This window comes from Tupaia chinensis, unplaced genomic scaffold (genome assembly GCF_000334495.1).
Source record: "Tupaia chinensis unplaced genomic scaffold, TupChi_1.0 Scaffold000217_1, whole genome shotgun sequence".
Taxonomy (NCBI): Eukaryota; Metazoa; Chordata; class Mammalia; order Scandentia; family Tupaiidae; genus Tupaia; species Tupaia belangeri.
Genome location: NW_006159692.1, coordinates 6,261,339 through 6,288,827, shown reverse-complemented (window position 1 = coordinate 6,288,827; position 27,489 = coordinate 6,261,339). Strand labels below are relative to the sequence as shown.

Below are 27,489 nucleotides of genomic sequence, written 5' to 3'. Positions count from 1 at the left end.
GTATTAATGATATATCATATCTCTTACTGATAAGTAATTACATGTACGTAAGTGTAGGAAAATGGCTGCGTATTAGTGAGGATATAAATTCAGTCAGGAATGATGGCGATGCCAAACAGCCACAGATTGTCCACAGATTGGCTGAGATACACCTTCACTTTTTGATGGTTCGAAGTACACGGAGTTTGTTTCATGTACAAAACTCATTAAAAATGTTGTATAAAATTACCTCTAAGTTATGTGTATAAGGTGTATATGAAACAAAAATGAATTCTGTGTTTAGGCTTTGGTCTCACTCCCAAGTTAAGTCATAATGTATGTGTAAACATGTCTATATACATATATGTGTGTATATATGTATATATGTGTGGTTATTATTATTATCTTAGTTTGATACAGAGTGCCTGTGCTTGGTGGAGAGAGAGAAAGAGAGACAAAGAGAGAGAGGGGGAGAGAAAGTGAGAAATCACCTCCCAGGGGGATGGCCATGTCACAATTCCTTCTCCTCTAGTTTTCTCTCAGGATTTTGGGCACACATGCACGTGTCCACTGTGTTTTTCTTTTCTTTTTTAAAGAATTATTTTATTTAACTTTATTATTTACTTATTTTTATTTTACCAGAGAGGAACAGAGAGAGAGAGAGAGGGAAAGTGAGAAAGCAAGGTCCAGGACTCAAACCACGGTTAGCCATGTGGAAGTCCAGTGCCCTTAACCACCACGCCACCAGCCGGCCCCTCAGAGTGTGTTTTCAAGATGCCAGGTTCATGATTTGAACTGTCGTGTAGGATCCAACTTCATTAATTAGATCCAATTGTGGAGCCATGCCACCTGCTGGCTCCAACAAGTTTGTACATATTTAAACATTTCATATTTCAGCCAATAATTTTAGATTGTTAAACCCAGTTACTAGCATTTTCTTTTGGGATCACATGAATAATGTGTCTCTCAGATGTGCTGTATTAAAACATATTAACACTGGGCCAGCAGGTGGTGTAGTGGTTAAAGTGCTGGACTCCCACACGGCCAACTGTGGGAGTCCTGGACCTGGTGGCCTGAAAATCATGCCAGGCACATGTGCAGGCGGGCCCAAAATCCTGAGAGGAGAATGGAGAACGGAGGAGAAGGGACTGCAGTGTGACCAGCACCCCAAAGAGTGATTTCTCTCTTTTCTTCTCTGTCTCCCTCTCTCTCTCTGGTGAACACACACACACACCCAGTGGCAAAAACCTTAAAAAGGGGACCAGCAGTTAGCATAATGGCTATGCCACTGAACTCCCATGTAACTGACCATGGTTCGAGTCTCAGACCCGGTGGCTTAAATTTACACTGGGTGCATGTGCAGGCATGCCCAAGATCCTGAGAGGAGAATGGAGAAGGGATTGCTGTGTGGCCATCCTCCCGGTGGGCGGCGGGGGTTGGGGGGTGATTTCTCACTTTCTATCTCTCTGTCTCTGATTTTCTGGCAAGTGCACACGCCCTATAGCAAAAACCTCTCAAAACAAAACAAAAAAAAACCTTAAAAAGGAAATTCTAAAAGCAAAAGTGAAAACACTGTATTAGTGGGCCAGAGGTGGCATGGTTTTTAAGGAACTGGACCCCACATAGCCAACTCTGTGGTAAAAATTCCAGACCCAGCAGCTTGAAAAACATGCTGGGTACATGTGCGTGCATGCTCAAAATCTGGGCCAGAGGTGGCATGGTGGTTAGGGCACTGGATCCCACATGGCCAACTCCATAGCTTGAATCCCAGACCAAGCAGCTTTAAAAACATACTGGGTACATGTGTGTGCATGCCTAAAATCTTGAAAGGAGTATGAAGAAGGGATTGTTGTGTGACCATCCCTCCAAGGATAATTTCTCACTTTCCCTCTCTCTCTCTCTCTCTCTCTCTCTCTCTGTCTCTCTACCAAGTGTACACACTTTATGGAAAAAAAATCTTAAAAAAAAAAAAAAAAAACTAAAACCAAAAGTCCAAACAACAGATTAGTGGGCTAACAGGTGGCATAAAGATTAAAGTAGCTAGATCCCACATGACCAACTTTGCGGTTTGAATCCCAAAATGAGCAGCTTGAAAAAATCATCCAGGGGCCAGCAGGTAGTGTAGTGGTTAAGGCACTGGACTCTCACATGGCTAGCCGTGGTTCAAGTCCCAGACCTGAGAGCTTGAAAATCACATCGGCCGCGAGTATGCACACGTGTGTATGTGCGCACACCCCAGATTCCAGGAGGAGAGTGGAGGAGAGGGGATTACGGTGTGGCCATCCCCTCTGAGAGTGACTTCTCACTTTCCCTCTCACTGTCTCTCTTTTGTATCTCTCTGGTAAGCACACACACTCTATGGCAAAAACCTTAAACAAAAGAAAAGAAAATCACACCAGGCACATGTGCATGCATGCCCAAAATCCTGAAAGGAGAACGCAGGAGAAGGAATTGTGGCACAGCTATCCTCCCTAGGTGATTTCTCACTTTTTCCTCTCTCTGTCTCTATGGTGAGAACATGTGCACTATAGCAAAAAAAAAAAAAAAAAAAAACAATAAACAAACAAACAAAAAACACATCATCACATTAGTTACCTCAAAATTGTTCTGATATAGGGACCAGCAGTTAGCACATGGCTATGTCACTGAATTCCCATGTAGTAGACTGCAGTTTGAGCCCCAGACCTGGTGGCTTAAACTCATGCTGGGTGCATGTGCGTGCATGCCCAAGATCTCGAGAGGAGAATGGAGGAAAAGGGACTGTGGCATGGTCATATCCCCTGGGGGTGTGTGTGATTTCTTGCTTTCTGTCTCTGTCTTTCTGGCGAGCACACACGCCCTATAGCAAAAAAAATAAAAATAAAAAAATAAAAACTACAAAAAAATTGTTCTGATTTATACAGTAATGGAGAATAGAAAGTAATTATTTCCAAATTAATTGCATTAAATAAATTCAGCCAAATATGAGTCCAACATATTGCAACAAATTCCTATCATGGTCTGCATTTTGCTTTATTTATCTGTTCCAAAAGGATTCAATAGTTTGGGTATGCATACTAAGAGGTAACATGAAATGGAAGTTGAGATCACTGTGGTTTACTCAGGCATGCTGGGCACAAGGAGAAGCCAAATGCTGTTATGCTAGTCCATGAAGCAGTGTGAATGGACTATACATTGCAAAACGGGCAATTAAGTTTGAGCAGAACAGTCACCAGTCATTTCCAAATAAACCAGTAACTGGATGATAGATGCACTTTTAATATCAAAAACCCATGTTTCTCTCTCCAGAGCAGGCTATAATGATATCTAATTTTGTGGTGAAAACAGGACTCATCAGTTTGAAAGTAAAGACCTGCACCACCAGCTGTATTGAATGCAATTCAAAGCAATGTTTGCATAATTCACGACAGACACTGCAAATACTGACTCTAACATAGGCTGAACAATTTTCAGTACTAGGAAGTAGCTGCTTTCTCTGTAACTTCTATAGATCTTAAGAACAGAAGTTTAAGAAGCCAACATTTTCAGGGAAATGTTAGATTTGGAGGGGAAAAAAGATTCTACATTGGAAGTTCAAATGGAAATTTTATCAAAAGTAGTATCACTAAAAAATGAAACTTCTAGGAACCAGCAGTTAGCGTAATGGCTATGTCGCTGGACTCCCACGTAGTCAACTGCAATTCGCGTCCCGGACCCGATGGCTTAGAACTCACACCGGGCGCGTGTGCGTGTGTGCCCAAGATCCCGAGAGGAGAATGAATGGAGGAGAAGGGATTGCGGCGTGACCATCCCCCCGGGGGGTTATTGCTCGCTTTCTGTCTCTATGTCTCTGTCGGTCTGGCGAGCGCACGCGCCCTATAGTGAAAACCTCTCCAGAAAAAAAAAAGAAAATGAAAGTTCTGGGCCAGCTGGTGCTGTGGTGGGTCAGGCAGCTAGATCCCACATAGCTGAGTGCAAGGTTCAAGTCTTGGACCTGGAAGCCTGAGAAACATGGTGTGTGTGTGTGTGTGTGTGTGTGTCTAAAATCCCAAAAGGAGGGAGAGATGGAGGAGAGGAAATTGTAACATAAACATCCCCCACGGGGGTGCTTTTTCACTTTCCCTCTCTCAGGCAAGTATACATGCCTTCTAGCAAATTAACAAACAAACAAACAAACAAACAAAAAAACCTTCAATTTGACCCATAGGGGTTGTTCATTATTAAGGATTTTGACCACAAGGACAAATGGTTCAACTGATTTTTCTTTTCATACCAACTCTCAGGTAGAATTTACATACAATAAAATGAACAAACGTTTTTAAGGGTAGAATGCTGAGTTCTGACAAATGCGTATTCCTGCACAAATAACAGATCAATTAAGATGCAGAACATTCCCATCGTTCTAGTTTCCCAGTGACTCCTTTGCACTCAGTACTTACTCATCTATGAAATCACTTCTGATTTCTATCACTATAGTTTGCTGCCATTTAAAGAATTTCATATATTGGGGCCAACAGGTGGTATGGTGGTTAAGGCGCTAAACTCCCACGTGGCGCTGACCATGGTTTGAGTCCCAGACCTGGCAGGCTTGCTTTCTTACTTTCCCTCTCTCTCTCTGGTCAAATTTTAAAATAATAAATAAATTAAATTAAATAAATAATTCTTTTTTTTAAAAAGAATTTGTATAGACTCTTTTATGTTCAGCTTCTTTTTGCTAAGCATATTTGTGTGTGTGTGTGTGTGTGTGTGTGTGTGTGTGTGTGTGTGTCTAGAGGTTTTTGCCTTAGGCAATGTGCGCTTGCTGGCGAAAGAGAGAGACAGAGACAATGAGAGAAAAAGTGAGAAATCACCCCCCAGGGGATGGCCATACTATAATCCTTTCTCCATTCTCCTTCTAAGCTCTTGGACATGTATGCACACGTGCACACACGATCCAGCCAGCCACCAGATCCAGGACTCAAACCGCAGTTGGCCATATGGGAGTCCAGTGACATAACTGCTATACCATCTGCTGGTCCTGCTAACCATATTTTTGAGATTCAGCCCTGCTGTTGTATTAGTAACATCTTCCTTTTAATTGCTAAATAGTATTCCACTACTCTATGTAGATGGACATTTGGGTTATTTCCAGTTTGGGATTATTATTAGTAAAGGTGCTATTAATATAAAATAGAAATATTAATACTAAGTTTTTGTGTGAGCATTTGTTTCCATTTCTCATAGGCAAATATTTTGCAGAATTCTTTAGCCATATTGCAAGTCCAGGTATACCTTTAAAACAAACTGCAACAGTACTTTCCACTTACTTTGAGACAATGTTCCAACTAAAAAATTGATAATCAATTAATCCTTTACATATGATACATTTTGGTTTATCAAATCAATGGTTTCAGAGTCAGTATTTAGATATATGTAAATATAAATTTGCATATTACCATTTATCCAAATATAATAGCATGCAGTTTTAGATTCCGAATTTTTCTTTTCTTCAGGGCTAGGGTGGGGAAAAGAATATGACAAACATTCTATTTCTTCCTGTCCTCTCAAGTTAGAGTCCTCAGGTGTGTTGTACCAGAAGGATAAAGATTAAGATTTCTGGTTCAGGTCATGATAAAATAAGAGAGACTATTTTTACCCTCTTGCCTTAAATACTTATAAAAATGGACAAAATATATTAAACAGTTTTTGGACAGTAGAAAACAGGTAGCACAAGGCAGTGATCCCAGTGAGAAAGAAAACAAACAGGACAACCCTACAAGTGCCTGACCTTACTGCCTGTAACGTCCAGGCCTCCATGGTAGAAGAGAGTAATGAACAAGATCCATAAGACTTCAGAGTTAAGGAGACAATTTGGAGCTGGGAAGTCCAAAACAGCAAGAATTTACAGATCAGAGAACCAGGAAAAAAGGGGTCACAGAGGAACCTCTCAGGCCTTTGGCTGAGTAATGACCTATGTGCACGTGTGATCAAACTATGGCCAGGGAAAGAATTACCAGAAAGAAATAGTTAGAACATTCTCTAAATTCACATGACACCAGCCAGAGGAGAAAATCTTCAAATAACAGAGTCATTAGAATGGCCTCAGCACTGAGGACATGTATGTCCTTAATTTCAAATAACTGTACACTAAACTAAAGCCAAAAAACATTAAAAGAATCCAAAAATGTCCAGGATCCAACCATGCAAATCATAATGTCTAGTGTCTAATAAAAGTGACCAGGGATATGCAGAAACAGAAAAATATAAAGAAAAATCAAACCACAGTAACAATACAGAATGTCACAATCAGATTGTAACAGAGTTACTCATATATAAAACGATTATAACATAATAATGAAAAATAGCTGCTATAAACATACTAAATACATACACACACATACATGCCCTCAAGAAGGTAGAAGACAACATGAGAATAATAATGAAAAGACAAACTCGAGGTCCAAATAAAAATTACATGATGAAAAATACTATTTCTAAAAGGAAAAGAGACCTAAGATGGGATGGACAGTAGATTATACACTAATGAAGAAAATAAATCAGTGAACTTGGGGATATAATGATAGAAAACTAAACAAAAAAACCAGCAGAGTGAAAATGCCAAGAAGAGAAAGAGAACACCTATCTGAACTGCGGGATGTGGAACAATATGAAGCAACGTAGGATATGTTTAACTGGCACCTTGGAAGAAAACGGAGGTGGGGGCAGAGCAAAAAAACAGTTGAAAAAACAATGGCTAAAATATTCTAAAGTTGGTAGAAATTACAAACGCAAAGATGTGCTAAGTTCAACAAATCTCAAATAGAAGGAAGATGAAACACACACAAACATATACACACACACCAAGTATATTATAATAAAATTGAGGAAAATTAGAGAAAGAAAAAAATCTTAAAAGGACTCAAAAAGAAAATGAATTTACTGCCAACAACCTAGCAATACAAGAAATGTTAAAAGACCTTTCAGGCAAAAGGAAAATGTTGGTTTGTCGGAAAAGTCATGACGCATATTCCACAGGGACATCTGTAGTAAAGAGAACGATAGTCCACAATGTGAACCGGCAATGGAGACTACCAAAATATCCTCCGCTGGACACTCCTAGTCAACCACTGAGGAGAAACAAGGAGCTGAGTAACTACGTATATATTTTTATTTGTAAAAGAATGATTTATTTAATTTTATTTATTATTATTATTATTATTATTATTATTATTATTATTATTATTATTTCGTTTGCTACAGGGAACATGTGCTCACTAGAGAGAGAAGAGACAGAGAGAGAAAGTGGGAATGTAAGCCACCAGGCCCAGAACTCAAAATGGTGGTTGGCCATGTGGGAGTCCAGTGCCTTAACCACCACGCCACGAGCTGGCAACCATATATACTAAAAAAAAAAAAAAAAGTTTTGTGCTGATGGCTCCCAAAGATATTATATATTTGTTTGTTTGTTTTTAATTTGCTATAGGCCTGTGTGCTCACCAGAGAGACAAGGATGGAAAGTGAGAACGCAGGGGTTTGAACAATCCCTTCTCCATTCTCTTGGCACAATGCCTCCTTAGCATCTAGGTTTGAACACAGGGTTGTTTCCAGAAAGATAAAAGGGACAGTGATTGTGGAACTTCTTGGAAGGCTTCATAAAAGGGGAATTGCCTCAGCTGAAAGGCCTTTTGTTTTCCCACCTTGTTCCAACTGCTAGCACAAGGACAGCATGAGAATTAAGTTAGTTACTTATTGAAGACAGTAAAACAGAGAGAGATGAACCTTTCTCCTTGATGCAAGGAGGTACCACTTAGCTCTGCACTACCTAACTCTGGGCTGCCTCTATATGAAAGAATAAATCCTTATGTATTTAAGGTACTATTTTGGGAGTCCCTTATTTGGAGTTGAATATACTGGATTATTAGGAAAGTCATGATGCATTTTTGCAGAGGAAAATACTTCATGACTTTCCCCACAACCTAATAATTGCTTAGTGACGTACCAGATCATCAAAGACGATGCTCTAAAGTGTGAAAAAACATCATGCACTTCACCCAACTTCAACCTTGCTTAAGTTCCCCTGACGGTAGCCCTCATGCCCAGATCAATTTTTTTTAGAAGAAGTATTTATTTAATTTTTATTTATTCATTCATTTATTTTTTTAATTTGGCCAGAGAGAGACACAGAAAGAGAGAGGGAAAGTGAGTAAGGAAGTCACCAGGTCCGGGACTCGAACTGTGGTTGAGCATGTGGGAGGGTCCAGCACCTTAACCACCACGCCACCTGCTGGTCCCAGCCCAGATCAATTTAATCTTCCTAGAACTGCCTACACATACTAACTTCCTTAAATCCTGCAAACTGACCCTGTCCAAAGCTGCACTTTACATAGGTTTTTGAGAATAAGAATTAAGTCTAAATCCTAGACTTAAGTCTCTTACTTCCTTTTTACAAACTATTCTACCTGCCTCTCTGGTTAGAAAGAGTCTGGTTCTTAAAAAAAAAAAAAAAAAAAGAATAAAAGATTCAACTGTCCAAAAATTTCAGATTAAGTACTTCCTACAGTAGAACCACGAAGGTAAAAGTAATGATAGGTTCCATGTAATTCCTTGCAAAACACTGATAGTACACCCTGTCATTATAATTTAAATGATTATAATTTCAAAAGAAGGGATAAGAGAGAAACTTTATTTACTGTAAAGAAAATAAGACCACAGAAAAAAGTAAAAAGAATCTAAACATACATCTAGTTTTCAAGTAAGCAGCAATCTTGACTGGGAAATACTAATTTTCCTTCCTGTTCCTCCAACACAGAGCAGTAAATGTTTTTAAAGTTACTAATTTTTTGAACTTCTATTACCTCTTTGCTTTTTTAACCCTTGTAATAACCTTGTAATGAATTCCTCTATTAGAGTTCCTCTGTTTCAAGTTACTACATTGGTTTCTAGTTCCCTGATTGGACTTTGAACCCTTCAGATACAATTACTCGATTAATACCTATACTTTACATTTACTTTCAGAAACTTTTATTAGCAGCAGAGAAAGAGCTTAGTTGATTATATTTCCAGGTTTTCATGGTAAACCCTACCTTTAAGATTTTTAACCATTGATTAGGTTCCACCAAATGGGGCTCATCATTTCCTTCACGTGACATGCTGTTTCCCAGCACAGTACAAAGTAAGTGCCTTTGCATTTGCGATCTCTGCTCTCTCTTTTCTGCGAGTCACAGCAAACGACTTTGCTAGACTTAAGGGCACACTTTAGAGGATCTGGTCTTCTGTTCATTAAAAAGGTAGAATTTAAGGCTCTAACTATTCCATAGATCTCTTCCCTATATAACTTCATATCCGCCCCTCATGGTCCAGACCAGTGCTAAAACTCTCTACAGTGCCAGAACTCTTCTTCCACGCTGTCTCTATAGCAGCCAGCAACCCTATGTGGCTACTTAGCATCTGAAATGGAATAAGTGTACCTAAGGGACTAAATGATAGACTCTCTTAAATTTTAATTAATTAAAGTTAAACATAGGTGGCCACATGTGGCTAGTGGGTACCATAATGGACAGTGCTGTTTTGAATTCTAGAGAAAGAGGGAGCAGTAATTGCCATCCGGATCACTTATATAAAACTAAACAAGATCACAGATTGTAAGTTAACATAAAACTATGTCTCAAGGGGCCGGCAGGTGGGTGGTGGTTAAGGCGACTGGACTCCCACATGGCTGACTGACTACAGCAGTTTGAGTCCTGAACCTGATGGATTGCTTTCTCACTTTCCTTCTCTCTGTCTCTCTCTGGTCAACCTCAAAAAATAATAATAATAATAATAATGACAATGAATATAAATACAATAATTCTTAAGGAAAAAAACTGTCTCAAACCACAGTCATGAAAAACTAGAGTATGGTCCCTTTACGCACTGTTTCATTGACGATTCACACTTGTACTTTTGTAAGTACAGTTCCCCCTGATTATGTTGTCCTAATCCTGAGAGAAGATTTTTGAGAAGAAATAGGATACCACACATCAGTCCTAAGCACCTAGACTAGCACGAAATAATTTGCAGGAAGGAGTTAAATGTTGTTCAGGAAATGGAACTTTACAGGTCGCTCTACATGAGATCTTCTCAACATGATTTTTTTTAATTTGAAAATTAGTTTTCAAAGTAAACATTCTATATACATACTTTTTTTTTTTTTGGAGAGATTTTCACTATAGGGCGCGTGCGCTCGCCAGACAGAGAGAGACAGAGAGACAGAAAGCGAGAAATCACCCCCCAGGGGGGATGGTCACGCCGCAATCCCTTCTCCTCCATTCTCCTCTCTGGATCTTGGGCACGCACGCACACGTGCCCGGCGTGAGTTTTAAGCCACCGGGTCCGGGACGCAAAAAAAAAAAAAAAAAGAATAAAAGATTCAACTGTCCAAAAATTTCAGATTAAGTACTTCCTACAGTAGAACCACGAAGGTAAAAGTAATGATAGGTTCCATGTAATTCCTTGCAAAACACTGATAGTACACCCTGTCATTATAATTTAAATGATTATAATTTCAAAAGAAGGGATAAGAGAGAAACTTTATTTACTGTAAAGAAAATAAGACCACAGAAAAAAGTAAAAAGAATCTAAACATACATCTAGTTTTCAAGTAAGCAGCAATCTTGACTGGGAAATACTAATTTTCCTTCCTGTTCCTCCAACACAGAGCAGTAAATGTTTTTAAAGTTACTAATTTTTTGAACTTCTATTACCTCTTTGCTTTTTTAACCCTTGTAATAACCTTGTAATGAATTCCTCTATTAGAGTTCCTCTGTTTCAAGTTACTACATTGGTTTCTAGTTCCCTGATTGGACTTTGAACCCTTCAGATACAATTACTCGATTAATACCTATACTTTACATTTACTTTCAGAAACTTTTATTAGCAGCAGAGAAAGAGCTTAGTTGATTATATTTCCAGGTTTTCATGGTAAACCCTACCTTTAAGATTTTTAACCATTGATTAGGTTCCACCAAATGGGGCTCATCATTTCCTTCACGTGACATGCTGTTTCCCAGCACAGTACAAAGTAAGTGCCTTTGCATTTGCGATCTCTGCTCTCTCTTTTCTGCGAGTCACAGCAAACGACTTTGCTAGACTTAAGGGCACACTTTAGAGGATCTGGTCTTCTGTTCATTAAAAAGGTAGAATTTAAGGCTCTAACTATTCCATAGATCTCTTCCCTATATAACTTCATATCCGCCCCTCATGGTCCAGACCAGTGCTAAAACTCTCTACAGTGCCAGAACTCTTCTTCCACGCTGTCTCTATAGCAGCCAGCAACCCTATGTGGCTACTTAGCATCTGAAATGGAATAAGTGTACCTAAGGGACTAAATGATAGACTCTCTTAAATTTTAATTAATTAAAGTTAAACATAGGTGGCCACATGTGGCTAGTGGGTACCATAATGGACAGTGCTGTTTTGAATTCTAGAGAAAGAGGGAGCAGTAATTGCCATCCGGATCACTTATATAAAACTAAACAAGATCACAGATTGTAAGTTAACATAAAACTATGTCTCAAGGGGCCGGCAGGTGGGTGGTGGTTAAGGCGACTGGACTCCCACATGGCTGACTGACTACAGCAGTTTGAGTCCTGAACCTGATGGATTGCTTTCTCACTTTCCTTCTCTCTGTCTCTCTCTGGTCAACCTCAAAAAATAATAATAATAATAATAATGACAATGAATATAAATACAATAATTCTTAAGGAAAAAAACTGTCTCAAACCACAGTCATGAAAAACTAGAGTATGGTCCCTTTACGCACTGTTTCATTGACGATTCACACTTGTACTTTTGTAAGTACAGTTCCCCCTGATTATGTTGTCCTAATCCTGAGAGAAGATTTTTGAGAAGAAATAGGATACCACACATCAGTCCTAAGCACCTAGACTAGCACGAAATAATTTGCAGGAAGGAGTTAAATGTTGTTCAGGAAATGGAACTTTACAGGTCGCTCTACATGAGATCTTCTCAACATGATTTTTTTTAATTTGAAAATTAGTTTTCAAAGTAAACATTCTATATACATACTTTTTTTTTTTTTGGAGAGATTTTCACTATAGGGCGCGTGCGCTCGCCAGACAGAGAGAGACAGAGAGACAGAAAGCGAGAAATCACCCCCCAGGGGGGATGGTCACGCCGCAATCCCTTCTCCTCCATTCTCCTCTCTGGATCTTGGGCACGCACGCACACGTGCCCGGCGTGAGTTTTAAGCCACCGGGTCCGGGACGCGAACCATGGTCGACTACGTGGGAGTCCAGCGACATAGCCATTATGCTAACTGCTGGTTCCCATCTATATACATACTTTTAGAGAAAGAGCAGGGCTCCAATACTGTAACTGCTAAGTAACTACACGCAATGAATGAACCATAAAAACACCAACGTGCAGAAAGTTTCTTGACCTTTTCCAAAAAAGTCACTATTTTTGCACTCTTCTTTTTTTTTTTTTTTTTTTTTTTTTTTTTTTTTTTTGGGGGGTTTTTTTTTTTTTGGGGGCGCCAGACAGAGAGAGACAGAGAGACAGAAAGCGAGAAATCACCCCCCAGGGGGGATGGTCACGCCGCAATCCCTTCTCCTCCATTCTCCTCTCAGGATCTTGGGCACGCATGCACACGCGCCCGGCTTGAGTTTTAAGCCACCGGGTCCGGGACGCGAACAGCGGTCGACTACGTGGGAGTCCAGCGACATAGCCATTACGCTAACTGCTGGTTCCCAACTTTTGCACTCTTCTGACCAGAGAAGTAAACTAAAAAACAGTATTCTTCAGTTTTAAAAATCAAAGGCTAGAGACAAGCAGGTGGGTCGGTGGTTAAAGGTGCTGGACTCCCATATGACTGACCAGGGTTCAGGTCCCGGCCTGGCGATTTGCTTTCTCTCTTTCTCTGGTCAAATTAGAAACAAAATAATAATGATGATAATAAATGAGATGAAATAAAATAATTTTAAAAAATCAAAGGCTAAATGAATATAATCAATCAAGAAATATTTGACACCTCACTCAGCACTCCTGGGTGCTATAAGAAAAAGTTATAGTTTAGGATAAGATCCTTGGGCTGGGGACCAGCAGTTAGTGTAATGGCTATGTCACTGGACTCCCACGTAGTCCGACCGCGGTTCACGTCCCAGACCCGGTGGCTTAAAACTCATGCAAGGCACGTGTACATGCATGCCCAAGATCCCAAGAGGACAACGGAGGAGAAGGGATTGCAGCATGGCCATCCCCCCTGGGGGGTGATGTCTTGCTTTCTGTCTATCTGTATCTCTCTGTCTGTCTGGTGAGCGCATGCGCCCTATAGCAAAACCTCTCCAAAAAAAAAAAAAAAATCCTTGGGCTGGTTCCATGACCTAGTGATTAAGGAAAATGGATCTCACACCACCAACTGCACAACTTGAATTCTGGCTTTGGTGGCTTCAAAACCATGCATGTGTGTGTGTGTGTGTGTGTGTGTGTGTGTGTGCGCGTGCATGCGCACATGCGTACCTACCCCAAATTCCAATAGGATGGAGGAATGGAGGAGAAGGGATTGCAGTGTGACCACACTCCTTTGAGGATTGTTTTTTCCCTTTCTCTGGCAAGTACATGCACCCTCTGGCAAATCATTAAAAAAATAATAAAAATTGGGTCCAGCAGATGGCATAACAGTTACATCGCTGAACTCCCACATGGCTGACCACGGTTTGAATCCTGGACCCGGTGGCTGAAACCCACACTAGGAATATGTACATGCATGCCAAGAACCCCAAGAGGAGAAGAGATTGTGGTGTGGCCATCCCCCTGGGGGATGATTTCTCACTTTCTGTCTCTCTCTGTTGAGCTCAAGTGCCTGTAGCAAAAAAAATCTCTCCCCCTTAAAAAAGAAGGTATTAACAGGCCCAACAGGTAGTGTGGTAGTTGGGCACTAGACTCCTATACAGCTGACCATGGTTCAGGTCCTGTTTGCTTTCTCACACTTATAGTGCATGTGCCCTATACTAATTTAACTAATAGTAATAATTAATCAATTAAGTTTTTAAAGAAAAAAAGAATATATTAACAACAATAGTAAACCAATTGCCGGCACTTAATAGTTACATGGTATAAAAGGCAAGGGAAAGTATATCTTATGTACTTAAATGTCAAGAAAAGAAAAATAATTGCCCTATTATGTTAAGATATGGAGTGAGGGAACCAGCAGTTAGCGTAATGGCTATGTCGCTGGACTCCCACGTAGTCGACTGCGGTTCGCGTCCTGGACCCGGTGGCTTAAAACTCACGCCGGGTGCGTGTGCATGCATGCCCAAGATCCCGAGAGGAGAATAGAGGAGAAGGGATTGCGGCATGACCATCCCCCCTGGGGGGTGATTTCTCGCTTTCTGTCTCTATGTCTCTCTCTGTCTGTCTGGCGAGCACACGTGCCCTATAGCAAAAAACCTCTCCAAAAAAAAAAAAGATATGGAGTGAAACAGAACAGACATAAAGAGCCAAGATTTTATGTTTCACATACTAGCTCATAAAGACTTCCAGAAAATATGTGTGAGGCTTGCATATCAACACACTCTCTCTTAATAGTTTTATGATATAGGACTGAGTTTTTGTTTTTAAGGTTTTTGCCACAAGGCACATGCACTAGGTAGAGAAACAGAGAGAGGGAAAGTGAGAAATCACACAACCCATCCCCAAGGGCAGGAGAATGACCACGCTGCAATCCCTTCATTTTCCTCCTGGGATTTTAGGCGTGCATACACATGCGCCCAGCATGATTTTAAAGCTGCCAGGTCCAGGACTCGAATTATGGTTGGCCATGTGGGAGCCTAGCACCTTAACTACCATACCACTTGCTGGCCTCCATGACTGAGATTTATTTTTTATCTTAATAAATCCTTTTCTATATCAAATTTCTCAATATCTTTTAAATGAAACAGTAAAAAAGAACTAAATATAAGCTTAAAACATAAAGTGTTCCTGACAAACACTCAAATACTTACGATGGTCGATCCTCAAGAATCAGAGCAGTGGTAGAAAGCGGCTCAAATTCAAAATTCTTACGCCTTGAAGACTGAGGTGGTGGTTTATAGGTCCTCCCTGTTCGTGCTTCATATTCCTAAAGTAAATGAAAACACGCCTTATGCAGAGATTGTTCTAATCTTCAGTTTGCATTACTAATTCTGTATCTTGGAGGATATTATACTATTACAAGGGATTATATATAATTCATACATTAATTTGGTAAAAATATCAGAGAAAAAATAAAAGACTAATTTTTTCCTCCACTGAAGCAACTGAAATTATAAATTTGTATTACCCACAAAGTACTATAAAGAAAGAAAAGATAGAAATGCACTAGATTTAGGTAGTTTTAGAGAGACATTGATCTCTTTGCAAGGTGTCAGCTATCAAAGTCCAGCTTTGAATAATCTACAAGCAGATAAGCCTACTTTCTAACCTTCAGAGAAATCGGTGATGGAGATGTTGTGACAAGATACGGATGATCCCATTGTAATGCTCTGAAGATCACACTTACTGGCTGCTTAATCACGATGATGTGTGTTTATTACCTTATCTTTTCCAATTCAAAGAATGATTTTTTTTTTTGAGAGGTTTTTTGCTATAGGGCATGTGCTCTTGCCAGAAAGACAGAGAGAGACAGAGAGATAGAAAGCAAGAAGTCACCCCCCAAGGGAGATGGCCACGCCACAATCCCTTCTCCTCCATTCTCCTCTTGGGATCTTGGGCATGCATGCACACACACCCGGTGTGAGTTTAAGCCACTGGGTCCGGGACTCGAACCGCGGTCGACTACGTAGGAGTCCAGTGACATAGCCTTCCTCTCCCCCACTCCTTTCTCTCACTTGGAAAAAAAGAAACTTTTTATAATATTTCTCTAATTCATGAAACCTAATAATCCTATTTAAAAAAATAAAGTCATTTTGGGACCAGCAGGTGGAGTGGTGGTTAAGGTGCTGGACACTCCCACATGGCTGACTGCGGTTCGATTCCCAGACCTGGTGGCTTGCTTTCTCACTTTCCCCCTCTCTCTCTGTGTGTATCTCTCTCTGGTCAAATTAAAATAAATGAATGAATAAATAAAATTAAATAAATAATTATTAAAAAAAATAACAAAAAATAAAGTCATTTTGACATAATATATTCTGGGTGGACACGCCAACTGCTGGTCCCAGAAGAAAGACTATTTTAAATCAGACAACTGCAAAATGCAAAATAATGGTACTGTCCCTCTTAAAAATGTGGTGACCTTGAAGCTTAATCTCTCGTTTGAATTCCCTTTTCTTTTTTTTAAGAGTTATTTAATTTTAATTATTTATTCATTCATTTATTTTAATTTGACCAGAGAGAGACACAGAAAGAGAGAGAGGGAAAGTCAGAAAGCAAGCTACCAGGTCCAGGAATCAAACCATAGTCCACCATGTGAGAGTGTCCAGCGCCACTTGCTGGTCCCTTACTCTCTCATTTGAGATATTATTTTTCAAAAACAACTAATGTTGTCTTAAGCATTTTCTTTAAACTTCAGCTTATTTTGTGTTTCCTGCTACTGTGTACAAAGGTTTATACTAATGTTTGAGAGTAACATCTCCTCTTCTAATCTACTAAAACTCTGTTCAGTCAATACAAGAATTCCTCTCCATCACCATATTGGGTTTTTAGAGACTTTTACTTTCTCTAATTATTCAGGATTATGTGAACTCATGCTTATTAACTCCCATCCCAAAGAACCATATCGCCTTTCAGAGTCAAAACCACAAAGTCATGGGGACCAGCAGGTGGCATTGTGGTTAAGGTGCTGGACACTCCCACATGGCTGACCACAGTTTGAGTACTGCACCTGGCAGCTTCCTTTTTCCCTTTCCTTCTCTCTCTCCTCTTTCTCTGTGTCTCTTTCTGGTCAAATTAAAATGAATTAATGAATAAATTTAAAAATTATATAAATAATCATAAAAAAACCCCACAAAGTCACTCATCTCTTTTGGTCTTTTCCTTTTTCTTCCCCAACATCTAGGATGTATATCAAATTATGCTCAGTGTTTTTTCTCTTCATTACAATTCTAGTACAACAATCCCATATTTCTGCTTATGTTTCTCTTATTACAAATAATAAGCAATAGAGATATATTAAATGGGATATTGTTTTTCTACAATATGACCTGCTTTCACTTACAGACAGAATACAATGACAATCCAATAAAACAGTTTTCCATGCAAAGAAATGCCAAGCGCATAGACAGCAAAATCAAACTTCTACACCAATATGTTAATGACTAACATGGGGCTGGCAGGTGGCGTGGTGGTTAAGGGTGCTGGACTCCCACATGGCCAACCATACATAGTTTGATTCCTGGACCTGGCATCTTTCATTCTCATTCTCTCTCTCTCTCTCATCAAATTTAAAGATTTTTAAAATAATAATGATAATGACTAACATCTACTGACACTTACTAGTATCACGGACTTTACACATTTAATCCTTGAAACCACCCAGTGAGGCACTTAACTGTGGAGGAAACCAACGCATAACGATGTTCATTTCGTTGCCAAAGATCATGTATAATATGTAGTCTAGCTACAGATTTTGGCCTTATAAAGATCTATTTACTTGATATATAAACAGGTGGCTATCTGTGACAATTTAAAAGAATAAGATTTGATAAAACCATTCAGTGAAAGGTTTGGTATAGGGGTAGATCAGGCTGACGATACTTGAAATCACCAGTACACCTAAATTTTTGTAAATAATCACACAAACGACCACTAGGCAGTTTGTGATTTATGTCACATGTCACTATTACTGAAATACTCTTTTTTTAAAGAATTATTTTATTTAACTTTATCTATTTATTTATATTTTTAAATTTAACCAGAAAGGGGCAAAGTGAGAGAGAGAGAGAGAAAGCAAGCTGCCAGGTCTAGGACTTGAACCGCAGTCGGCCATGTAGGAGTCCAGTGCCCTTAACCACCATACCACCTGCTGGCACTGCTATTACTAAAATATTCTTGACAAAAGAAAAACAAAACTTAAATATGATCAAGTCTGTAGAATCACACTGTATAATATGGTAGCAAAAAGAAGTGGCAACCAAATAGGTAACACACACATATACACTGAAAAAATCTCAAGAAATCTGAACTAGTAAAAGGTTATTTTCTGGAGAATAGAACTAAAAATAAAGGATTTTGTTTGACTTGTTTATGTTTGACTTTTCTTACAACAAAAAATAGTTTGTGAGTGAGGTCACCTATAGCCACAGTGGATAATTAACAAAACCTTCCTAAAGAGATGCCATCAGAACTGGAACAAAAAATGATGGCAATTATTTAGACAGGTGGAAGAACTGAAAAGAAATGTCGAGGGGCCAACAAAGGCATGCATCAAGGAAACACATTAATCTCACTGAATAGGAAAGATGATGACAAGTTGGAAAGGTATAGGCTAAATTACAAGGGCCTTTCATTAGCTAAAATATTTGGAGTTCATCATGAACAAAGTAGAGAATCACTGAAGTTTAGATAAAGCCAAGTTTGATGAACAGTCTTTTATTAGAAAAGTAACTGCGTAAGTACATAATTTTAAAGTGGCAGGACCAGCAGTTAGGATAATGGCTATGTCGCTGAACTCCCATGTAGTCAACCACTGTTCGAGTCCCGGACCCGGTGCTTAAACTCACACTGAGCGGGTGTGCGTGCATGCCCAAGATCTCAAGAGGAGAATGGAGGAAATGGCATGGCCATATCCCATGGGGAGTGATTTCTTGCTTTCTGTCTCTCTGTCTCTCTCTGTCTCTCTGGTGAGCACACGCACCCTATAGCAAAAACCTCTCCCCCCCCCAAAAAAAAAATGTGGCTCCAGGGCTGATCCCATGGTACAGCAGTTAAGCAAGGTACATTGGAAGCCAAATCCCACATGGCTGGCAGCAGTGCAAGTCCCAACCCCAAAGGCTTGAAAAACACACTGGGTGCAAGTGTGAGAATGCCTAAAATCCTGACAGGATGGAGAAATGGAGAAAAGAGGTGGCAGTGTGACCATGCCCTATTGAGAGTGCTCTCTTTTGTCCTCTCTGTTTGGAGAGTGAACACACTCTCCAGCAATAAAAAGTAACTGACACAAAATGCCACAGCTAGAATATTTATGCATCTATTTGAGGGATGGGTTTAAATATAATTGTCACTCAAACATTTTACACATAAGAAAGGAGCTAGGGCTGGCCAAGTATCAAGGTAATTAAGAGAACTGGATCCCACATGGGCAAACACAGTCTGAATCCCAGACTAGGTGGCTTGAAAATCACACCAGGCACGTGTGCAAGTGTGCCCCAAATCCTGACAGGATGGAGCAATGGAGAAGGGATTGCAGAGTGACCATGTTAGCGGTGGGGGATGGGGCTTTCTGACTTTCTGTCTCACCAGTGATTACACATGCCCTCTGGCATATTAAAAAAAGAAAAACCTCTAAACGATAGAAGCGGGTGGGGAACGAAACAATGAAGGGGGAAAAATGTGGACTCAGAATCCTGTACCAAGAGAAAATAGTTTTCAAAAGTGAAAACAAAGGGACCAGCAGTTAGCGTAATGGCTATGTCGCTGGACTCTCACGTAGTCGACCGTGGTTCAAGTCCCGGACCTGGTGGCTTAAACTCACACCGGGCGCATGTGCATGAGTGCCCAAGATCCTAAGAGGAGAATGGAGGAGAAGGGATTGCGGCATGGCCATGCCCCCAGGGGTGATTTCTCGCTTTCTGTCTCTCTGTCCCTCTCTGTCTGTCTGGTGAGCGCACGCATCCTACAGCAAAAACCTCTCCAAAAAAAAAGAAAGAAAGAAAAAAAAAGTGAAAACAAAATAAAAATCTTTTCACACATATAAAAACAAAGAGAATCTGTTTGTTAAAGGACTTGCAAGATATTTTAAAGGAAATTTTTCAGGCAGAGAGAATGTATCACCTGAAATCATGGGTCTACACAAAGAAATAAGCACTAAAATTTAAAACTTCTAGGGTAGGTGGAAGGATTGAGAAATAGAAACATGTACACAGTGGAATAGGTTATGGAACAAAGAACCACAGCAGGGTGAAAAATGTCATGGACAATTCGACGTATACTTCCAAAGGGAAAAAAAAACCTAGTAGAACTATTACCAAACGTGTACAACATAACGTAATGTTGGGGCCAGCAGATGGTGTGGTGGTTAAGGCACTACACTTCCACATGGTCAACAGTGGTTCGAGTCCTGGACCTGGTGGCTTGCTTTCTTACTTTCCCTCTCTCTCTGTATCTCTGTCTGCTCAAATTTTTAAAAAATAATAAATTAAATAGGTAATTATTTTATAAAATGTAATGTTTAACATTGAAGAACATGAATATGCCTCTATTTCTTGATTTTATTATTACACAATGTAGGTGTGCTTCAAAAAACCATATTGTACCCCAGAAAGATGTACAATGATTATATATAGACCAGAAATCAAAACACATGAAACAAACAAACAAAATTTCTGGTCTGTGAAAGACACTGTAAAGCAAATGAGAAGACAAACCACAGACAGGAAGCAAATATTTGCCAAAAACTCTTCTGATAAAAGACATACAATATAATGGGACCAGCAGTTTGCCTAAAGGCTGTGTCGCTGGACTCTCATGTAGTCGACTGTGGTTCGAGTCCCAGACCCGGTGGCTTAAACTCACAACGGGTACGTGTGTGTGTGTGCCCAAGATCCGAGAGGAGCATGGAGGAGAAGGGATATGGTGTGGCCATCTCCACTGGGTGGTGATTTCTCGCTTTCTGTCTCTCTGTCTCTCTGTCTTTCTGGGGAGTGCAGTAGCCCTTATAGCAAAAACCTCTCCAAAAAGATTTTAAAAAGACATATACAGTATACAAAGAACTACTCCTAAAACTCAAGGAGAAATTGAAGAACACAATTTAAGTAGGCAAAGGCCTGAACAGATAAACAAATTGCAAGTGAGACTGAAAAGATGTCCAACATAATTTGTAAATACAACACTAAGCACAATACCATTACACGCCTATTATAATGGCCAAAATGGAAAACACTGACAACACCAAAGCTAGAGAACATATGAAAAAATAGGAACTTTCCTTCATTCCTGGTGAGAGTGCAAAAATGGTACAGTCACATTGGAAGACCGTTTCCCAGTATCTTGTATAAACATACACCCATCATAGGATCCAGAAATTATTATTTACTGAAATGAACTGAAAACACGTCCACACAAAGCCTGCACATGAAAGTTTGCAGCAGCCTTATTCATAATTGCCAAAACTTGGAAGTAACCAAGATGCTCTTTAGTAGGTGAATGTATAAATAAACAATGACGTATCTAGACAATAGAATATGATTCAGTGCTAAAAAGAAATGAGCTACTGAACCATGGAATGGCACGGAGGAAAACATAATGCTTATTACGAAGGGAAAGAAGTCATACAAACTCTATGGTTCCAGCTATATGATGTTCTAGAAAAAGCAGAAACTACGAAAACAGTAAAAAAAACCTCCGTGGTTGCTTAGAGTGGGGTAGGGGGGAAAGAACAATGAGGCAGAGCACCAAGTATTTCCAGGGCAGTGAAACCATGTTGTCTGATACTACACAGAGGATTCATTTGTCCAAACCATAGAATGTACACCACCGAGACTGAACCCTAATGTAAATGAAGAGTTTTGAGTAATAATGTGTCAATGTAGGTTTATCAGTTGTAAAAAACGCACCACTGTGGCACAAGATGTGTATGCTGGGAGGGAGGCTGTGTGTGGGGACAGGGAATATAGGGAAATATATTTCTCTTCAATGGTGTGATGACCCCTAAATTACTCTGAAAATAAATTTATTAATTTACATTTACTCAAATCAAATTCAGTAATATACGACAAGGATCACTATGACTAATTGTAGTTTATGCCTGGAATGCAAAATTGGTTCAACAACCCAAAACAACTTTTACAACTTAATAGTAAGTAAAATGGCCCAAACAGACTGAATTTAAGCTTTGTCTTATGTGGATGGACAAAATAAGTTCCACCTGAGAAACAAATAAAATATCTGAAGAATGGTATCTTTTTTATAATAATTTAATTTTATTTATCATTACTATTATTTTTTAATTTGCTATAGGGTACCTGCAGGAAAGAAATTTAAATAAAAAAAAGAGGCCACACATTCAGCTGATAGCAAAGTCATATTCTATCGTACTCTAATGCTTTGGGTTCTGTAGCTAAAGAGAAATCTAGTGGATAGAGGTGTATTAGGAAAGAAGTATGTGAAAAGGTCAGACTACATTTGGAGGGAGCATGGCAGCAGTCTTTAAATAACTTCCGAAAGAAGTGAAATATCGGTTGGGAGGGTGGGCCTAGAGCTGTGCTCCCAAGCCGCTGAGGCAGCCCTGGGAGAAGTGGGGCAGGCTGCAACATCACAGACTGGAGCTGTTTCTTTGCCCTGAACTTGACTGGGGCCTCGTTTGTTGGCAGTGTGCTGCCCAGTAGGCCCAGCTGGTGTCCGTACTCCCTGTGCTCCTGTGCTGCCCCAAGGTAAGCAGTCCATCCAGGCTGGGCCTTAGGTACCCCATCGAGGGGCAACCCCTTCGGGCATTCTGTTGAAGATGTGACCTCAAAAAGTAAAAGGCCCTCTACAGAAACAAAACAAAAAGTAAAATATGGAAAGTAGAACAAAACAAAAAATAGCAGAACAGGAGCCTCTCTTCCAAAGAGAAAGAGAAAGCCAAAATAGCCAAATATCTACTGTGATAGATCCATTAACCGACAGGACACTGAGGTTCAGTGGACTGTAGCAACAAGACTCTTAAAGGAGTTGGTGTTAAACTACATGCTGTGGAGTTTCTAGAGAGCCAGAATCTTTCAGAAATAGAAGAAACTCCCCGTGTGGCCATCTCTACTATCTCAAGACCATGCGTCGAAAATAAAGGAACTCTCCTACACAACCTGATCCAAGAGCCGAGGGAGCCATTATGCTTGGCATAGAGACCGTTTAGTTCACTGCAATACCTTACCTGACTCTAAATTTTATTCTAGAATCTGTGCCTTAGGAGAAGTAAAATCCATCTCATATTTTGAGCTTAATTGGAACCTTGGATTGAAGCATTTCATTACTCTCTGGCATGTAGGAATGTCTTAGTAAGCTTCATTTTGGCAAAGTCATTAGCACAATTTTGTTTGCCGAGTCCGATTTGAAATCTAACATAATATACAGATCTGACATAAAGAGAAAAAGAATAAAACTCTCAATATAATTTTTGATACTCAAACTGTATGTGTATAATCAAATAATAGGAATTCAGAGTATTTTCAAACTGCAACCCCTTTCCAAGTCTGTGTTTCTGATAACGGGAAAAAATTTCCCCCCGAGTTTTGCCCTACTCAGTTTCTGTGAACTTACCGTTTTATTCCTTTTGTATTCTCTAAGGTAAGTTCACTAAGTTAAGCGTCTTTCTTGAGGCTCATACTTCTCTCCTTTCCCAGAAGCACAGGCCCAGAACTGTTCCAAGTTCTCAATCTTCAGACCACATAAATTAACTTTTAAAATCTATTTATTTACATGTAGGAAATGTGTAATAATTTATAAACTATCAATAAAGAACAGACATGCAGCTGGGAAAGTAACTATTCACTACCTTTCCAAGGTGACAATAAGATAGGTAAATAAAGGTGAAAACAAACATGCAAGGGTGTAACAATTATAAGGACTTTTCAAGAATATACTTCCTTTCCAGTTTAGCGACAACAAAACAGTACTTCATTTCTGTAGTACTCAGCCTAAGTTTATACTAAGTGGATCTACTTAAGCTTAATTAAAACTGATGAATTGTTTTCAAATGTTCTAATACTATGTACACCAATAACACCAGTAACCAAAAAATTAACTTCACTTTCAAAGTGTTATATATTTAACTTCTGCTAATAAAATACATGTGTGCTAGTCCTTTTAATAATGTTATTGTGGGGCAGCAGGTGGCGTGGTGGTTAAGGGCTCTCGAGTCCCACACGGCCAACCACGGTTTGAATCCTGGACCTGGCGGCTTGCTTTCTCGCTCCCCGCCCGCCTCTTGCTCTGTCCCTCTCTGATCAAATTTTAAAAAATAAATAAAGTTAAATAAAATAATTCTTTTAAAAAAGTTATTGTTCCTGCAGTAAAAAAACTGAAAAGTTTCACTTGGGAGAGTAACCTATTCTAAGTGTTAGTACAATTTGAAGTACTATGATTAAAAGACTAGCTAGTAGCTTAAAACTATCTTTTCTTTTTCAGCCTGTCCAAAGTTACATGAAAGTAATTCAATCACTAAACTAAAACTTTGCTAAGAAAATGAAATGATGTGTTGATGAAAAACTTGAACTATCATCTAAGTACTATCTCATTTTCACATTAAGGATGCCAATATAAAACAGTGCCTACCAAAAACAAACAAAAAAATAAACAAAAAAACCCCACTTTCTACACAAAGATGGCCAGTTTACTTGACTAGTATATATTCAACCTGCTATGCAATTGTATCGCAATTATACATAAGATGGCACACTTGAAATCATTCTCACTTGCAATGTGGCAGTCGTAGGCAAACCACTTAGCTGTATTCCAACTTCATTAATTTAGAAAATCAAAATCCAGGCCAATCAAACTATAATATAACTGAAATATAATGATAATTAATTTACTATTTATAATTAGTTAATGCAGTTTTTAACATGGCTCACCAACTGGTTCAAAGGCCACAAGCAGGAATTTCACACCTGCAAGAGAACACATGTGATAATCCTCAAAAAATAATAAGATGAGTATTTTGTGATTTGGGAATTGATCAAGCTAAATGTCAAACTTCAGTCAGTCTGACTTAACTGTTATTTTTATATTTCTTCATTAACACAGAAAGCACTAAAATTGATCAGACCTTTGATAAAATTTACTAATAAAATGTAAAAAATATTTATGCGGCCAGGTGGTGGTGCAATGGTGACTGTATCCCAGGATCTCCTTGGGCACGTATGTGCATACCCTTAACTCGGGACAGGTAAGACTGGGAGTGGGCTATGACACTGGGACCCTGTTGGAGGTGTGTGTCTCTGTCTCTCTTTCTGTCTCTTATCTCTTTTTCCTCTCATGAAAGAGATAAATGAATAAACCTAAAAAAATAAAATTCAATCTAAAAAAAACAAAAAAAATTCAACCTAGAGGCCAGCAAGTGGCATGGTGGTTAAGGCACTAGACTCCCACATGGCTGACTGCAGTCTGAGTTCTGGATCCAGTGGCTTGCTTTGTCTTTCTCTCTTTCTTTTTCTCACCAGTAAGCACACATGTCTTATAGTAAATTAAATATAATACTACTAATAAATAAAATTAAAAAAATTTTTTTTTAATTTAACGTAGTGGGCTGGCAAATGGCATGATGGTTAAAGAGGCTGGCCTCCCACACAGTCGACTACAATTCGAGTCCTGGACCTGATAGCTTGCTTTCTCACTTTCTCTCAATCTCTCTCGCACTCTCTTACTCTATCCCTCTCTGGTCAAATTAAAATAAATAAATAAAGTTAAATAAAATAATTCTTTTGAAAAAAATTTTAAATGTATTTAAAAATTTTAAATATATACATTGTTTTCACTTATGATTTTATATATCTCTGAAAAGCATATGTACAAAACATATAAAGCTAAATTATATATACACACACACAGATGGTGACATTTTTGTCTTAAAATAAGTTACAGAAAAACATATATGATACTATATATGTAAAACATATGTACATGTATGTCAGCAGATGGAGTGTTGATTAAGGCAATGGATCCCAAATAGACGACTCCACAGTTTGCATGGACTGGTGGCTTGAAAAGCACGCTGGGGGTCGGTGGGTGGTGAGATAGTTAAGGCGCTGGACACTCCCACATTGCTGACCACGGTCCGAGTCTTGGACCTGGTGGCTTGCTTTCTGACTTTCCCTCTCTCTCTCTCTCTCTGGTCAAATTAAAATAAATGAATGAATAAATACAATTAAATAAATAAATTTTAAAAAATAATATGCCAGGAATGTGTATGTGCATGCCCAAAATCCTGAGAGGAGAATGAAGGGGAAGGGATTGTGGTGTGGTCATTCCCCCCAGGGGGTAATTTCTCATTTTCTATTTCTCTATGCTGTCTCTCTCTCTCCAGTGAGTATACATGCTCCAGAGCAATAATCTCACACACACACACACACACACACACACACAGACACACACATTTAAAATGAAGTGTTTTTCACATACCAAAAAAAATTGTTTTTAAAGTTTAAAAATGTGAAAAAGGATGGATGAGATATGTATAATGTTTTCCATATTATAAAGAAAATATAATGTTTATTTATAAAATTAATAATAGAGAAAAAGGTTGTAAATTGAACTTAATTTTTTTATTTGCTTAGTGTGTAATTTTACAGATGTCTTTCCACTAAAAAAAAAGTCATCTAGCTCAATAACATATTTTTTATATCTTTTATTTAATGAATAAATTTAAACATGACAAGAGAAGTCATGCTTCATATCCATCCACATTAGGAACAGTGTATCTGTAGCCCAATATTCCTTTTTTTATTTTTAATTTATTTATTTTACATTCATTCACCGAACATAATCACAGCATACAAAATGTAATTTCCCATCCAGAATGTACTGTATGGTGGTTTAATCATACAAGTTATCATCAACAAATAAGATTTTGGGGGGAAACAGAGAAATGAAGAGGTCCCACTAATAATTCGGCCCCCAGCATACAAAATTCACATGGAGAGGTGGAAGGGAACAGAATAGGCCTTCTGCAAGAGACAGCTCTATGGCTCCTGCGATCTAGCCATTTTGGAGGAAACGGAGAAATGAAGAGGTCCCACTGATAATTCGGCCTCCAGCATGCTGAACTTCCAAGTTTGGGAAGAAACAAACCATCCACCAGATGACTAGAAATCGCTGCAGGACCACAAGAAATATGGGGAAGCAGGAAAATACCTCTCCCACAAGGGAAAAGGTAGCTCCTTTTCATCCACACACAGTTCAATGGAAATCATGGAAATATCTGATAAAGAATTCAGAACATTCACAATGGCAAAGCTAACAGAGATGGAAGAGAAGAGAGACAATAAATTGCTGAAAAGGAAGGAGAAAGGAGTTGAAGAGTTCCAGGAGGTGAGGAAATTCATACAAGATCTAAAAAAGGAATTTCACACTTTACAAAAGAATCAGATGGAACTGTTAGAGATGAAGGCTATAATAGAAGAAGGCAAAATTTCCCTTGAAAGTATTAAAAGCAGACTAGATCATACAGAAAATAGAATCTCAGATGTAGAAGAGAACATTGTTGGCCTAGAAAAATCCACCACGAAGACTGAGAAAATGGCCCATAAATTTGAGAATAATATACGAGAAATACTAGATACAATTAAACGTCCGAACATCCGGATAATATGCATCCCTGAAGGCGAAGAAACTCATAAGGGCATTGGTAATCTATTCCATGAAATCCTGCAAGAAAACTTTCCAAAC

General features: G+C 39.0%; 1 protein-coding gene across 3 annotated transcripts in view; it reads right to left on the bottom strand.

Annotated features, from left to right (window-relative positions):
* Window positions 1–27,489, bottom strand: part of TBC1D12 (TBC1 domain family member 12) — a 65,378-nt gene that overhangs the window by 32,352 nt on the left and 5,537 nt on the right. The window contains exons 1-2 of one of the 3 annotated variants that reach the window (XM_014587538.2): window positions 24,678–24,697; window positions 14,940–15,055 (exon numbers count right to left, since the gene is read on the bottom strand). The gene's annotated coding sequence lies outside the window, so the exon portion shown is untranslated. Of the gene's footprint in view, window positions 1–14,939; window positions 15,056–22,978; window positions 23,158–24,677; window positions 24,698–27,489 lie in introns of those variants that run through there. The other 2 variants (XM_027771501.1, XM_006147653.3) reach the window with 2 other exon arrangements.